The following is a 16,812-nucleotide window of genomic DNA, read 5'->3' as shown; positions in this document are numbered from 1 at the left end:
AATATTTAATATATATTTAATATTTATTATTTATTATTCAGCTACAACTACCAATCGTCAATACAAAAGAATGCTTGGATAGTATCTAAAATAGAAGAAATAGAGTCTCGATTGTTAGAATTGTATTCCGACTGGAGAGTATAACAAGTTTCTAGACAAAAAAACAAGCTTTCAGCCCCACATTGTTTCGAATTCTTGCCCAAACGTTAGGTGGTAGAATACTTCCTTTATATTACTTAGAAACATAATATTACAAAACAATGATAGCGAATGGCGGTATTATCCGGTAACACTGTGTTGTACGATATTTCCCGGCTATTCCCGTTCTCCTCCGCCAAACCTCTCGATTCCATCGCTCTTCTAATTCCTTCACTCCATGAGCGTCGAGGTCTACTTTTTTTTTTCCAGGGGGCTTCCACCTGTGAAGTTTTTGGGACCAACGGTCCTCAGGCATTCTCAATAGGTGTCCACACCGTTTTAAACCCCTTCTTTCTATTCTGTCGATGACCGTTTCTGTAGCATTCATGTTATTTCTTATAGATTCGTTGGTCTTCCTTTCCAGCCTTGATGTTCTAGCACTTCTTCTCAAATAATCCATTTCAACTACTAACAATCTTCTCTTCAGGTCTGCATTAATTGTCCATACTTCAGAGCCATAACAAAAAACTGATTCAACCATGGTTTGCCCTATTCTTTTTTTGTTCCTTTTGGAAATGTTGTGATCCCACCATAAGGAGTTCAGACATCCTACAATTTTACGTCCCTGATTAATTCGGCGTTTAATTTCGGTTTCTTCCAAGCCGTTCTTATCAATGAGTGCACTTAAATATTTAAATTTTTCCACTTGTTTGATTTTCACGTCCTCGTCTATCAGGACTTTAAACCTTGCATCTGAATTGATAACTAAATATTCTGTTTTCTTCATGCTGACTTGTAACCCCCATTTTACATATTCTCTTCTTTACAGAGAATACTATTATATCTAACTACAAGAATAACTGCTTAGTGTAATGTTGTTTCTAAGTTATAAGCGAACTATTGGCAACACAGCTGGTTTGAATGAAATAATTTAACCTATAACTGCGGTTTTAGGAAACACTAAGTACTATCAATGATTAATTTAACAATATACTAATAAGCCTGGCAACACTGCTGGTTTGAATGAAATAATTTAACCTATAACTGCGGTTTTAGGAAACACTAAGTACTATCAATGATTCATTTATATTTTGCCAGATAGCAATTTTAGCTAAGGGCCTTGCGAGATTTTGCGACTGATTTCTATGATGACTTTTGCTCAATTGCTGTTAATATCCAAATTATGCAGGCGGCTAGCGAGGGGGTTTTACCCCAAAGTACCGTTAAATACCTTTCTTCGTTATTCCTTCTAAGAATCGCAATATCGGCATGGTGTAGAATCTATACCGGGTAAAACGGAATTTCACCAATACTCCTCTAGGACCAAAATGAAACAAGCCAATAAGAATTCGACGGGAATTCTAAGGGCCAAAAGCTAACATAGATACTTTAAAAATAATGTACAGCAGTCTAAGGAAATGTTACAAGCTTCCCGAATATCCAGATAAAAACCAACATTAGAAAACGATTTTCGTACTCTTACAAAAAACACCGAGAATGCTTATTCGGAGCCCAAAGAAAGAAGTTCATGAATATGAGCGAGCAGGGGTTGACATTAGCAATAACATCCGAAGTTGTCCTACGTCTGAGGGAAGTACCCCAGACGAGAAAATTATAAAAAATAACAGAGCTACAATTTCCTCCTGAAAAGATTGTGGAGGCGGAATTTATAAAAAATACTAATAGAGATAAATGCAGCAGTGATCCCCAAAAACTATGTGGACAAAATGGTGCCCGAATATATAATAGGGTCCATAATTAAGTCCTGATAAAACTCTATGTGCTGCTTGATATGAAGAAAGTCTATTCATGGATGGTTATTTTAGGATGATCGGTGCGTGAGGAAGAGTATTTTAATATTATAAAGGAAGAAAACATCTTTCTTACTGAAAAAACGGCGTCGATATATGATAAGGCTGAAGAACTTTTTAAATATAAACGTGTGCGTATGTATAAAAGAGTACGTACTAGAGACCAGTAGCGGGGATCTGAAACTGACAGTTCGCCTTGGAAGACATTATAAAGGATGGCAGCCCTTGGAGCTTCCAAGCGGCTGCCATATTAACGTCAATTATACGGAGGAAACAGAAGAGAGATTAATGCAGACGGAATGAGTCTTTAGGGGAAATAAACTAAATGATGGGAGCTAATGACGAATACAACTGATTTAAGTTTTATTTTCTAAAATTTTAATTCGTTTAATTAAACGAATTCCTCTAACGATAGTTATATACTTCCTAATCAGTGTTCAACCTTTTGTAGTTTTTTTTTGAAGGATCGAATAAAACTTATCAAAGATTTACCAAATTTAACATGGCTATAAAATGACACGACAATTAAAATGGGAAACCAAGAATATCTATAAAATAATCTATCAAATTAATCGCTTTGGACGACATCTTTATGCAAATGAAGAAACTAACAGTTAATTAAATCATCATTAATTGTGTCTTCAACGAACAGCAATCCATAGGAAGTGTTTTATTTCTTTACGAAACAGAAATTGTGAAATTTTTTACCTTTGTGTGCTAGTTTCAAAGCTTCTCGTATATAAATGCATAGTTGCCACATATAAATTAATTTAATCGGTTATTTTATAAGTCAAACGGAATATTAAAATAGTGACGTTATACTAAATTAATAACTACATGTAAAATATTTTTTGTATATTATTTATATATAATTATATGTATTTGAATATTAAAAAATCTAAATTTACAATAATTCTAGAAGATTTTGATACTTATTCCTTCATCTATTTTGCCAGTCCAATTTTGAACTCGTTTTCCAGTAGGTTAGTGAGTACTTTCGGTGATAGCCGGTTGTCTTTTATAAAGTCTGTATATTTCAATCGGTTTTATGACGTCACACAGGATAACTCTTTAAAGCGTTTATTATTGCCCATATTTCCCCCGTATCGTACGCTTTTCCGAAATCTGTGAATACTATAAAAAAGGTATGTATTCATGTTATTCCTCCATTACTTGTCTCACGGTATGTATGTTGTCAAGGATCTTCTTCTTAGTTCAGACCGGTAATATCCTGTAAAGCTTCAGTTCCTGTACTATTTAAGACTCCTCTCATATTAATTTAGAAGCGCTTGTCTTTGTAAGGTGGTGAGAGAGGTCAACCATATGTAACTGTCGGTGGTATCATTGATGTGTATAACCAACAGATTACCTTTGGTTTCAGCCTGCAGGTTTTACGTAAAACTCGTCTGCAGTTCCAGGAGAGTCACGTCGCCTTGTTGGTTATGTTAATATGAGTCTTCCAAATGAGTTTGGAATCCAGGGTTACCCATAGATACTTGACCTCATTGGTTCTTTTTAGTTCCTCCCCAAATAATTTCAGCTTCCTTCGTCCAGTAAGCTTCCTCTTATTAGTATATACTACTAGTTTAATTTCAAAAGGGTTTGTTTTACAGAAAGGTTCTCTTTCAGACACCAATTCTCTAAGTAATGAAGGGTATTTCGCATCTAATCCACAACTTTCTTATAGTCTCTATTACAATATCGTCTGCGAAACCCTAGACCCAGATTCCTTGGCTGCCAAGCCCATGAATCAGGTCGTCAATGACTATATTCTATGACAATACATTCCCTTGAGGGCAGCCCTCAGGTTTAAGGCACCTTAATACGTATATGTGGATAGTAATAGCCAACCTTCAGTAATGGAGAAGGCACCTTAAGAAGATTCTGCTCTGAATGGTCCACTTGCATGTTGTGTTGATGATGTTCTTGTTATTTTGATCTTCTGTCCTTCCATCGATGGAACACATTATGCCGTAATATCCCTCGCAAGATCTGATTTGGGTGATCTAGCTCAGCGAATTTTATTCTGACTTTTAACTCTCTGAACAGGAAGCATTCAGCTACGTATCTGGACACTTTTGCGGATTCCCTCAAGCCTTTGTTGTGGTCTGCTGTACGTTTTTTTTATTTGTGTTATATATGTGTCCCCGTGCAAGAGATGCATATGTTATTATGGGTATTATGATGCTTTTGATGAGTCTTCATTTTGTTTTCATTGCTAATTTAATTCATCTTCCTGAGTCCCCCGATTGCTGCTCTGGCCATGACTGTTGTTTGGACTGTCGTATTAACGTGTGGTATAAACGATAAACGTTGGTTCATGGTGGTTACTCAAGTACTTAACTTCATTTTTCCATTCGATGGATCTATCTTGCACTGCCAGCTGTTCTTATTAGCTATATCTTCTTTTTTTTTATGATAAGAAGGTGAAAAAACAGAATAAACGAAAAAGCAAAATCGGCAATAAATTCGCCATTACAAATGAATAATTTATTTTTTATCCTTCCTTTCGACGATTTAAGTATATAACACAAGGGAAATATCCTTTGTGTAATACTGGTCGTGTTTCAACCGATCATGGGGCATATAGTATGGAACTAAAATAAATGATAGCATCTAATTAAGATAAACTTATAAATAAAAGATAAACTGATTAATAATTATTATGATTAAAAAAAAAAACAAAACAAACTATTATTTACAGATCATCCTGTATATTACAGCTGATTTAAACTAATAGACCTAGCAGCATTGAAACGAATACTAATTATTTCTTCATCGATTGAAAACAATGCTCTTTTTATTATAATCTAATTTAAACAAGAACCCAACCGTAACGCAGTCTCTAGGTCAATATCAAACATCTGGCAACGTTGTGCGCAAGATTATTAACTAAAATAAATTTCTTCCACAACCGGTTTCACACACACTAAATAAACTGTTAACTAAACAAAATAATATAATAGAAGTACACATCTCGAACTCGCAAATAAAGAATCCATCATTGTTATCATTTAATTCAAGTACACACATTGATAAGAAAGTTTAAAAGTGACGGATAAGTGTTTGTTGCCAAGCAAAAAAAAAATCGAAAGTTATAATAATGGTAAGTTCATATTCAGTAGCTACGTTCAGGGCAGGATTGAATATTTTTTATAGTGTGTTATCAGACAAGTGTATAACTTGCTAACATGAATAATAACTAATCGTTTGACAGCAAAATATTACCTTTATTAATCGGTCGAGCAAGCTAGTTTTAGAAAGGCTTTAACTGGTGGATACCAAAGCTTTATTAACCACCTAGAACGGTAAGAGAGAAGTAACACGGAATACAAAATCACATAACACATGGCCCTTCTAGTCTTCCAAAAGACTTTTGGGACGATAGAATTCTGGGTATTTTTATTAGCATGAATGACTCCATTCTAGATACGTCATCAGTTAGGATTGCTGACTTTTTTATAGCCTAAAGAGTTCATAATGATGACTATTGCTGGTCATAAGTACCACCCCGTAATTGTGCACTAAATTCGTACGGTTTAGGAAGAAGTTTAGTGAATGAGTTTAAAAGTAAACTAAATAAAACTATTTTAAACGCTCAAATTTGTGAGGGAATACATTGTGAAAGAAAAAATTTCAGGGTTTAAAATTCCTATTAAAATACGTTGTATTAACATTGTTTACTGTTGACTAAATTCTGCCTACAATACCAATGAAGGATTATGAAAAGGACAAAGATAAATATCAATTGTTTATGCTGGCAGTCAGGCAGACTTTATTCTGAACGATTAACTTAAGTAAGTTAATACAACAACAGGAGATGATCATAATGAGATGAATTTCGAAAATTATTAAAAATGATTGTTAAAAAATTAATTTCTTACGTGCCTCCTGAATTTGCGTTAGTTGAAAATGCTCCTTACAATAATGGTTAAAAAGACAAAGCACCCAATTCTACTAGCAGGAAACAGATTATGATATAGTGGTTAGGGTTAACCATATGCACAAAAAATACATCTTGTAATATATTAAACATATATTTTTGGAAACAGGAGCAGGATATCTAGGAGCAACAATCAGCAATGACGACAAAGAAGAACGAGAAGTTTAAACGCGAATACTGGCGGAACCAACTCTACAGTTGCTATCTAAGGTCCATATGGAGATGGCCTCTCAGGTGACCCCAGTCGGGAGTTTTAGGTTGCCATGAAATAATAAAACTAACATCATATAAAACCATATACTTCACTCATGTATAAATAGTAGCAGCAGTGATGACGGAATTCTCATTCCGACAACGTTCTGTGATGTAACCCGAAAGGGTCGGCCCTCAATTCATCCCCTAGCAGGTACGACCTTAGACCCCTAGAAGAAAATCCTTTCCTTAATTTCTATATATCTATCGATGCTAATGACGGTACTTTAATAATACCACTCAACTGGTCCCCGAGCAGGGATTATAATTTCTGGGAAAACCAACTTAGGTTTAAGAAAGTTTACATTTAGTTTCACTTTCATTTTGCAATAACTAAAAACAAGCAAAACATGGAATGTTCTAAAGTTTTGGTGAACGTGTAAAACCTGTATTAATAGTAAAATCTCAGAAATTTACAAGCTATAAATAGTAAATTTAAAATTTATAATGTGGATGCCGAAAACTTGATCATGCTCAGTAAACTAGAACCTATCCATGAAAAAAATTTAAAAAAACTAAATGGACTAACTAAATATAGTAAGTGTTGGTGTTGAACGTAACGCAACCGATGACATTTGTCAGAAGTCTTGTGAGGTTATACATTCTGTTTTAAGAGAAAATCCTGCCCATTTGAGTACTTTAACAGTCAAAGACATTTACTATAGTAGTAACACTATTTATAAGAAAAGAAGAAAAACTCTACCGGTTTTGCCAAAAAGTAGAACAGACGTTACTGTGTCTATAAAAACAGTGACTATTCAGACAATAAAAGACGAAAACTTTGTTTTTATTGACGATTTTGAAGAAATTATTGTATTTTAGTGTCTAACAAATGTTACCCTTCTTTGCAAAAGTAGCAAATTATATATCGATGGTACATTCAGCTACTGTACTGATCATTTCTTGCAGTATTGGAAAATGGATATTATACTCCACTTGCTATTTGTTTACCACCAAATACGAAGGAATGTTCTTACAAAACTCGTTCTAAACTTTTGAAAAGTTTGGGATTAAATCTGAACACAGAAATTATTGTGGCAGACTTTGAAATAGCAATTCATAATGCCATAAGAACGGTGTTCCCAAAATTCCAAAATAGTACGAAGCAGGTTTCATTTGGCAAAAATAGTGAAATTGGATTTGGTTTACCGTTCTTGAATCCATCGAAAGTAGATTGTTTCGCTTCCAATTTTTCGGAAATAGAACCCGAAAACGAACGTTTGCTGACTATTAAACGGTAAAATACTCGTTGTATGTACATTATTGGTAATATAGTTATTTGTATAGGTACTGTTGAGTATTTTATTTTCTATATTATACTATTCAACATAGAATTGATGAGTATACTTGGTTTTGGAAATATAAAATAAAAATATAAACCTATACACATTTTAATTTTTATAACCAAAAAAACTCGTAAAAATACCACATAAGAGAAACAATATTTTAATTTTATTTCTGTATTAAAAATCCCTAAGATGACATGATACTTTAATACTGATTCATAATTTTACGGGGACTAGTTCATGAATCTATTTTTATTAATTTGCTATTTTGCCGCAATATCCGGCTCGAAGGACCACTTACGGTCCTTCAGAGAGTATATAACACAGATTACTGGATACAAATATTAGAGCTCTTACCTGTAATATAGAAATGTCTTACAGTAGCAGTTCAAAAAGCTATCCAAAGATACAAAATATTTATTAAAGGGAGAGAGAATTACGAGAGAATAGCGTAAATAATGTTAATACAAATGACATAAAAACAAAATTCCTAGAACTAAATACTATTTACTAATTAATACAAGTCTTTCGAATGTCTATGCACGCTATTGTCGATTCAAGTCACTGTCACGAAGATTGTAGAGAAGTGGAAACCATGTGTGTCCAAGGCTACCAAGAGAACTATGCGAAAACTTCTAAAATTTACTGGCTTGCACAAAAAGGGCGCTACTAACTTACGTTTGCTTTTATATCAAGAGCGGAACAAATCTTTTGACAGATGGGGAGAGCATTTGTAGTATTAAACAGATTTAGTGGTTGGTTGAGGTGCCTTTTCAGTACTTAGTCAATTAAACCCACAACGAAATATATTTCAATTAACTATATACTTTATTTCGTTACATTACGTTGCTATTTTCGGGGACGAATTGATGTATGTTTCTTTAAGTATGAGATTAAATCGAATCGGTAATTTTAATCTTGGGATGAGTTAATGCTCGTCCCCAGAAAGGGTTCTTTTAAATTAATATACCTATTAATAATATACCATTTAATATAAAGGATATTTTAAATAAATTTTTGTGATTTATGGTATACAGCCAACTCCAGAAAATTCCTTTTTCTCGTTGAATTCTTAAATAAACTAGTGTATGACTTATTATGCCAAAGTTTCTGACTACTTCAGTACAATTCATGTATGTAGTTAATGTGTTTCATTGTATTAATTTGTAAATATCTACCCACTTCTATCAGTTAGCGTACAAAAAATCAACTTAATCCATCTCTGGGTGGCATTCAGCATGTGGCGTGTCCAAATATTACAAAACGTCAAGTTAAAGAATCATTTCCGAATAAAACTTTCTCTTATTACATCGCTGGAACATGCCAAAAAAATCAGTCTTTTAATTACCGTATGATACTATGGACTAATTTACAGTTGAAATAGTAAATCTGATTTGATAACGGTACTTACTATGTACAGTAGGTTATTATCTAAATTTATTAGATGTTGAGAATACATATGTATTGTTTTGTTATGACGTTATTATAATTATTATCGGAATATACATAGCATTGAACAGTCCTCATTATTTCTAATTCTAGCGGTATCTATAACGTATTCAATATCCAATAAAACTGTATAATCTTTATTGACAAAGAAAAAGTTTGGCCTGATAAAATTATACTGTAAGTTTTAATAGTTGAGAACATAAATATAAAAAGTTTGCAATATGTCTAATACCTTATTTCATTGAACCAAAGCTTGTTCAAGGTTTACGTGCTGATTACAAAATAAATGTTTTTCTCCAACTATTTTATATCGTTTTGCTACATGATTTTACGAACTAGTAAATCTGTTAATTAAAATTGTTGAAATAACTAAAGAGCCAGAAGTTAAAAAATTAGGAAAAAATTAAGTTACGAATAAATGAAAACAGAACCGAACGTCAAACAACATCAAGCCTGGATGTTCATCAAAAGCTTATATTACGAATATCCGTAATTTTGAATATTATACTTGTACTTTGTAGTATCGCAACTTTATATAAATACGAATTAAATATTAAATGGAAATTATTTCCACATCGTACTTGCAACCATTGCCAGTAAATATGAATCAAATTAAAAGGACGCATCACAACGGCTTGAGAAAAGCAACATTGGTACTTCCACCTATATCCGGAGAAGATCTATCGACAATTTCAACTCTTCCTTTTTTTTGTTCCTGGTCTGCTGGGAAACGTTTACTTTTGCTTCACAATTATTAACTTTACTTACAGTGTATGTCTATCTTTACGGCTAATTACACACACCGGCAAAATTAACGGAACACCTTAAAAATGGGACATGTTAGATGTCTCGAATTTCCTAAACCTGTTGTCCGATTTTAGTGATTTTTTTAGTATGTTATAGTTATATTATTTAAGAATATCGATGTTATAATATTGTTGCTAGACAGGTCAATGTCATTTTATACCGAGTGTAACAATCATACTGTGTTTTTTCCTTAAAGTTCGGAACACCCTGTGGAATATTCTAGCATATATAAAATATTGAAATTAAAACTCAATTATAGCCTCAGGCTTTCTTAACATTTTCTTTTTTGAATCATTTGCTTGTGTTTGATAATAAAAAAGTTAGGTACGTTAACAACTAGCCATGTTTTTCATCAATAAATCCTCATTTTCTGCTTAGTTTAATAAACAAGCCTAAAGTAGGCTATGAGAAGTTAACAATTTAATATACACACCGGCAAATTTAAAGGAACAATTTATGAATGCTCCTTGTCACAAGAAAGTCTTAAATGTCAAAATGTCAAATTAATTTGATTATTTGTATTGTGTTTTACATTTTACAGTCGTTCTGTCTGTTGATAACAAGTACAAACTTGTATTTAATTCATAAGTTAATTTGTTTGAGTTTGTCGGATGTGATTTTTCTTTTGATTTGTTCAAATCAGTGGTGTTCTTATTGCAAAGAGTAAATAAAAATGGGTGATTTAATACCGACTGATATTGCTAGCGCCGTAACAATGGTCGAACGTACAGGGAAGTTGATGGAATATTTGGTAACTCACCATCAACCATCCATCGTTGTGTAAGTCGTTGGAGACAAACCGGGAAGTATGTAAGAAGAAGGGGACAAGGTAGAAAACGTTTAACCACGGTTGTAGATGATCGATTTATAACGTTGCAAACATTACGTAGTAGAAGTCAAACGGCAGCTCAAACCAAAAACCTGTTGCAAAATGTTCGTGGAACTACCATAAGTGAGCGTACAGTAAGAAGGAAACTTAAAGAAGCCGGTCTCAAGTCATATGTGCCAATAAAAGCTCCCATACTCCAGAGACACCATCGTTTAGCACGACTACAATTTGGTCGAGTACATCAAAATTGGAATAATAACCACTGGAGTCAAATTCTCTTTACGGACGAGAGCCGCTTCTGTGTAAATTACATCGACGGTAGAGAAAGATTGTATCGACGCCAAGGAGAACGAAATGCCCCTTTCAATTTTACTACGACCGTACCTTTTGGTGGAGGTTCAATTATGGTGTGGGGCGGTATATGTTTGGGAGCAAGAACAGAGTTAGTGGTGATTAATGATGGAGCATTAACAGCAGATAGGTATATCAGAGATATTCTCCAATACCATGTGGTACCTTTTGCACCATATATTGGCGAAAATTTTATTTTATTGCAGGATAATGCGCGCCCACACGTCGCAGGCTGTGTAAGAGATTTCTTATTACAAGTGGGTATAACAACGATGAATTGGCCAGCTTGTTCCCCAGACCTGAACCCGATAGAACATCTGTGGGACATGCTAGGCAGAAAACTTAGGGCACGGGTTCCTGCTATTCAAAACAGAGAGAAAGTCAGAATTGCTTTGATTGAGGAATGGGAGAGACTACCTCAACAACTGATCGATAGCGTTATCAGAAGTATGAGAAGACGAATAACTGCAGTTATAAGGTCTCGTGGGGGAAACACATGCTATTAAAGCAAAAAAAAATGCATAAAAAAACCAATTTAAGTTCAAACTGTACAATAAAGTTAATGTGTTTAAAATCCGTATTTTGTTTGAGTCTGATATCTTTGTTTTATTTCTTTTTACACAGGTTTCATATTGTACTACTATTGTAATATAAATTCAAAATACTTCACCAACATTCGTATTATGATATTATCTAAACAATATTAATAATATATAGACTAGAGAGAAAATACTCAGATTTTATGGTTGTTCCTTTAAATATGCCGGTGAAGCTAAACAGAAAATGAGCATTTATTGATGAAAAACATGACTAGTTGTTAAAGTACCTAACTTTTTTATTATCCAATACAAGTAAATGATCAAAAAAGAAAATGTTAAGAAAGCCTGAGGCTATTATTGAGTTTTAATTTCAATATTTTATATATGCTAGAATATTTCACAGGGTGTTCCGAACTTTAAGGAAAAAACACAGTATGATTGTTACACCCGGTATAAAATGACACTGACCTGTCTAGCAACAATATTATTACATCGATATTCTTAAATAATATAACTATAACATACTAAAAAAATCACTCAAATCGGACAACAGGTTTAGGAAATTCGAGACATCTAACATGACCCATTGTTAAGGTGTCCCGTTAATTTTGGCCGGTGAGTGTATTATTGACTTGCTTGTATTAACAATTTATTGATTTCGTTATTAATTCACAACTTATTTGATTGCATTAATATCATTATTATTGCGTACAATTCTCTGCTGATTTTACTAAATTGTATTAATTTCACTATTGATTGAATGTTGAATTTATTACTTATTTTACATTGATTTGCCTTTATTAATATTTACAGTAAATCCCATACAAATCATATCTTTTATGTCTAATTCCATTTTGTGTGCCTTTATTAACAACGTTGCTTAATTTTACCAATAATTAATTGTTTTATTGTATGTATAGATATTTTTTACCTAAACGTGTATAATATTATTTATGCCGGCATTTCTTATCATGCTCAACCAGCAATCGAATTCTTAAATTCCTTTGTCATTAATGTGTGTTTTACACCTTCGATCCCAGACAGGTACAGCTGGTTTCTAAAAAAACTGATACGACACTTAAAGCGTATTTTGTAGAAAATTGAGCAGTGTATTTTGAAAGATCAATACTTATTATTTACATACCGTCACTACCAAATCTTAAAATTTGTCAGATAACTTATTCTGTTCAACCTCAAAACATGGCTCCACATGCTAGTAAAGAACTAAAAGCAAGAATTGTAACGAAATTAGAAGATGGTTGGTCACTATCTGGCGTAGCGAACCATTTTAACGTAAACAGAACAACAGTTTTTAATATTAATAAAAGATGGAGAGAACAAGGAACTCTCGAAAGAACGCAACGTTCTGGAAGACCAAAAATATCTACCACTCATCAAGATCGTACGCTTTTGGAGAGATTAGAAAAGAATCCTTTTGAAGATGCGAAAAATGCAAGAATTATGTCAGTTTCCGGGAAGAAAGACAACAACTTGGCGCAGAATTAAAGCATCACGTCTTAGGTACCGACCTGCAGCAAAAAAAAACAAGCTCAATCAAGATTCATATTTGCTTTAAACCATCCGCTACAAAATCAAGAGTTTTGGGACAGGGTAATATTTACAGATGAGAAAATTTTTCAACCTTCTAAAAAGGGGAAAATTGGGGTTATAGTACAGATAATAATAGATTTAATGCTCTACCTATATGTTGATAGATATCGAGCAGCTGGTCATTTTAGCGCCAATGTATGGGGATGGATTTCATCTAGAGGAATGAGAATTGTATGGCGTATTGATGGCAGGTTTGTTGGACAGACTTATCTGAATATTTTCGAAAACATCATGTTTCTCAGTGTAGAATAGTTGTATCCAGAAAATAATTTTATCCTCCAAGATAATTGTCCTGTTCACACTGCAAATATAATAAACCAGTGACTCCAGAATAACAACATCGAAACCTTACCATGGCCCAGCTAGAGTCCAGATTTAAACCGAATCGAGAATGTGTGGGGGTTATTATAAAACGGTTGAATCGGCGTAATTATATACCACAAAATGCTGAAAAGCTGTGGCACGGTGTACAACTGGTTTTTGAAGAGCTCTTTGAAGAAGACACTTTCATAGTTCCTTTCACACGCAGATGGACCGAAGACTACAAGCTGTTATCAATGCTGATGGAGATATTACAAAATATTAATTTTATTTTTACACACCTAAATTTAGTATAGTTTTGGTCTTCCAGACCTCCGCTTTCTTTCGAGAGTTTCTTGTTCCCTCCATTTTTTATTAATAGAAAAACTGTGGTTCTGCTTAGGTTAAAATGTTTTGCTGCCTCTGATAGTGCCCAGTTATCCTTTAATTTGGTTACAATTCTTACTTTAATATATTGTTAAGTCGTTTGTTTTATTCCTTAATAATAATAAAAATAATAACAACAACCCTATTTTATGTAAAAACTATCATTTATATACTCTTTATAAAATGCAGGAATTCAAAATAATATCAAAATTTAGACCTTAATAATTATTACAATTTATGAATTAACATATGTAATCAATTGTTTGTTGTCTGTTTGTTTATTTTATTATTTCAGATCAATCAAATACACTGCTTAAAATGATCAAATCTTACTAAGAGTCGTATTAGTTTTTTTAGGATCCAGCTGTACATAATCGTTTGCTCTGTACTTTCTCGTATACCTGAGAGTTCATTTATTCACGGTGTGCAATGGTCGGTATTGGGCTTTTGGTAAGATTGTACTACATATTTTGGCTTGTATAATCACCTTTTGTACACTTATTCTTGAATATAAATAAATATTTGTTTTTATATCTTTGTCACGTCGCACATTTCAATTAATTTGTAGATAAAAATAATTTAGAATTAAATCTATGTATGATACTGATTTATTTTAATTGCTTTAAATAGATCTTACTATAGTCTTCGTGCTGATTAGTCTGTCGTAATATACATGCTCAATTTGAAGGAGAGATACCAGCGTGTTCTAGACTGAACGTATATATCCCGACCTTGTTTCTAATATCCTCATATTGTTATATATTCTGCACATACAATGTCCTCATGGTATGTGCAGAAAGCAACAATACTTTCAAAAATTTACTTTTGTGAGTACAGTGGAGCAATGTACAGGAAATAAAGTGCTGCATAGGAAAGGCAAGAACGGTCTTTAACAAAATCAGCGCCATCTTCAAAAGTCACAACATATCCCTAGATACAAAAGTGAGACATTTGAGATGCTAAGTTTTCTCTGTGTTGTTGTACGGGGCGGAAGCATGGACGCTTATAGACACCACTATTAAAAAACTTGAAGCATTTGAGATGTGGCTTTATAGAAGAATGCTGAGAATATCATGGACAGCAAGGATCACGAACAAGGAAGTTCTAGAAAAAATGAAGAAGGAACCAGAGATTTTGTTTACGATCAAACGCAAAAAATTGCAATATCTGGGACACGTTATGAGAAATCAGCACCGTTACTCCCTGCTGCAGTCTATATTGCAAGGTAAAGTCAAAGGTAAGCGAGGACCCGGTAGAAGGAGAATATCATGGCTGCGGAATTTAAGAACATGGTTTAAGAAAACCTCAACGGAGCTGTTTCGAGCCGCAGCGAGCAAGGTCATGATTGCCAATATGATTTCCAACATCCGAAACGGATAGGAACCAGAAGAAGAAGAAGAAGAAGAGTACATGTGAAAACCCTAACATCTAGAATACGGTATCATTATTTTATCACAAAATCAACTCCAGTTTTTTTGTCCACATCTGATGAGCCATCTTTCATCTTCTTACTTCCTCGACCTGTTTAATCTTCAAATGTTTTCTTGTTGGATGTCCAGGTTATCATTTTTTTTTTTCGTTACAGCTGAATTTGGTACTTTTGCCACTTTACTGAAATTGATTAGTTTAGATATTTAGAAAAATTCACTTTTTGCTACTTTTAACCTTAATCAGAAAAAGAATGTCATATTTGGACGCAATACCCTTTAAAAGCAATTTAATTTCATCTTCTTATTTTGAAAACAGAATCGAAAGATTTCTCGAACAGCTCAGTAAGTGGCAAATAGGAACTTTGATAATTGATAGATATGTTCATTCAGAATGTAAACACTAAACTGATTAGATTAACGATGAAAACTAGGAACTTATGACAACGTGATGACGTCAGTTTGAAACAAAGTCGGTGACAGGTGCTCAACAAACGATAACAGCATTGTTTTTTGTGACAGAAATGACGCAGACTATTAGAGAACTTAACACAAGACGTGAAAAGTGTTGTAAGGAACTAAAACTAAAAATGTGCCATGATAATAACGTTGCCAATTTGAGTCCATACTAACAATGATTAGCAAGTGAAAAGATAATTTACTCACAATGAAAAATATTTTTTATTGTAATAGAAAAACGGGGCTTATAATTTATACAACATCATCAAGCCCCGTAGAAAAAACTAGTGGCTAAAATGATGTTTGTGAGTGGGCAAATAATCAAAGAATCTTCTTGTTTGTGTGCCCTGTTTGTTTTGAAGCTTTAACTATAATATTAACCAGTTAATGCAATGTTTCTCGGTCAGCAGCTAGATGAAACAATTCCTCGACCTTTCGACCTGTCCATTGTCTAATATTAGGCAACCAGGACAGTTGTTTTCTTCCTGCTCAGCGTTTTCCTTTGAGTTTGTCCTGAATGATTAACAGTAGTAAGCGATATTTAATTTCTCCCATTATATGACCGTATAGGACCTTTCTCATTTTGATGATGATCAATTTTCACTCGTTGTGCATGGTCTCTAGCACACGTTCGTTAGATATGTGTGCTAGAGATTCTCAAGTGCTCAAGGGATTCTGAGCAGGCAACGGTAACACCACAACTCGGACACTTCTAATTTATTATTTTTGTTTTCACTTAGCACTTTTAGCACTGTTCACTGTTTAGCACTTCAATACTCTTAGACATGTGGTCAATGACAGACTTCTACTGCACAATGCAGAACGCCAGTTAATAACGCTTTTTTATTAAAGTTCTATTCTGGTCCAAATTTTCTCGTCGCTTTAACACTGCAGTCAATCCAGCTATCCAGATATGTAAAGTGTTCCACCCTTTCCATCATTTTGTTATCTAATTAATTAATTAAAGAATACGCTAGTATAAAGTTAGTGTCATTGATCCAGCATATTAGTGTAAACTGTATTAGTCAATATTGAATATCAATTATTAATTTACGTATCAATACAAGAAAGACCTGTGGGGTCGTTAATAAAATACCAAAACGATTGCCCTGCAAATGCAACAGATACCTGCATTCAAAAAGGAGAGCCAATGAAAAACAACAATAATGGCAGCCACTAAAAAAATGTAATCAACAGATTTTGAAAGGAAATATACTTTATAT

At 33.5% G+C, this 16,812-nt stretch overlaps 1 protein-coding gene across 5 annotated transcripts in view; it reads right to left on the bottom strand.

The window, feature by feature from the left end:
• The window catches only part of tai (basic helix-loop-helix family member taiman), a 265,687-nt gene that overhangs the window by 162,888 nt on the left and 85,987 nt on the right, over nucleotides 1-16,812 (bottom strand). The window lies entirely within an intron of this gene.

This window comes from Diabrotica undecimpunctata, chromosome 5, assembly GCF_040954645.1.
Source record: "Diabrotica undecimpunctata isolate CICGRU chromosome 5, icDiaUnde3, whole genome shotgun sequence".
In the NCBI taxonomy this organism is placed as follows: domain Eukaryota; kingdom Metazoa; phylum Arthropoda; class Insecta; order Coleoptera; family Chrysomelidae; genus Diabrotica; species Diabrotica undecimpunctata.
Note: the sequence above shows the minus strand (reverse complement) of the source record. Positions and strands in the feature narration are given on the sequence as shown.